Raw genomic sequence first — 1,115 nt, 5'->3', positions numbered from 1 at the left:
TATTCCAGAGTCGTGGGGCCCTTAGGGTCTCTGGGAGGGCATTCCAGGGTCGTGGAGCCCTTAGGGTCTCTGGGAGGGTGTTACAGAGCCGTGGGGCCCTTAGGGTCTCTGGGAGGGCATTCCAGGGTCGTGGGGCCCTTAGGGTCTCTGGGAGGGCATTCCAGAGCCGTGGGGCCCTGTCCCCCATAGTAGAGAGTCTAGTCCTTGGTTGGTGCAGGCAGTAGGTGGAGATGGAGGGGCGGAGGTTTTGTGGTGTGTGGGGTAAGGAGGTCACTGAGGTAGGCAGGGGCGGGTCCATGTGTCCACTGGGGGGTCAGGAGACAGATCTTGTACTGAATTCTGTGTTTATTGTAAAAACAGATTTTTATTCTGCTTTGTTTTCAATTAAAACATTTTTTTCTTTACAAAAACATGTGAATTTACAAATAAAAGAATGAGAAAAATTGAAGAAAACGTTTTTCTTTTTTACATAATCTGCCTGGTTGTGATTGGATGTTGTTATTCTTATTTTAGAGATTTTTCTGTATTTTCTAAACTTACAAAATGTAAATTAATAAATTGTTTTATTATTTATTTTTTTATTTCTAATTTTTCTTCTGTTTCCGTCAATGTCCCTCCGTCCGGGGACAGAAGACAAGAGACCTTGTCTCAGTGTGTGATGTCCCTCCACCCGGAGACAGAAGACAAGAGACCTGGTTTCAGTGTGTGATGTCCCTCCACCCGGGGACAGAAGACAGGAGAGCTTGTCTCAGTGAGTCTCTGCTGCCCTCTTCTGGAGGAACTAATACTTCATCTCCAGTATTACTACTGGAGATTATATTCATTCATATTATTAAACAGGAAGTTAAAGGAACATTACAACATAAACCGGCTGACTCAGGTTAAAGTCTGTCTGTCTCTCTGTCTCTCTGTCTCTCTGTCTGTCTCTCTGTCTGTCTGTCTGTCTGTCTGTCTGTCTGTCTGTCTGTCTCTCTGTCTGTCTGTCTGTCTCTCTGTCTCTCTCTGTCTGTCTCTCTGTCTCTCTCTGTCTGTCTCTCTGTCTCTCTCTGTCTGTCTCTCTGTCTCTCTCTGTCTGTCTGTCTGTCTGTCTGTCTGTCTGTCTGTCTGTCTCTCTC

The sequence above is a fragment of the Etheostoma cragini genome, chromosome 1 (assembly GCF_013103735.1).
Source record: "Etheostoma cragini isolate CJK2018 chromosome 1, CSU_Ecrag_1.0, whole genome shotgun sequence".
NCBI classification, from domain to species: Eukaryota; Metazoa; Chordata; class Actinopteri; order Perciformes; family Percidae; genus Etheostoma; species Etheostoma cragini.
The sequence above is the reverse complement of the archived record's forward strand: the minus strand, read 5'-3'. Positions refer to the sequence as shown.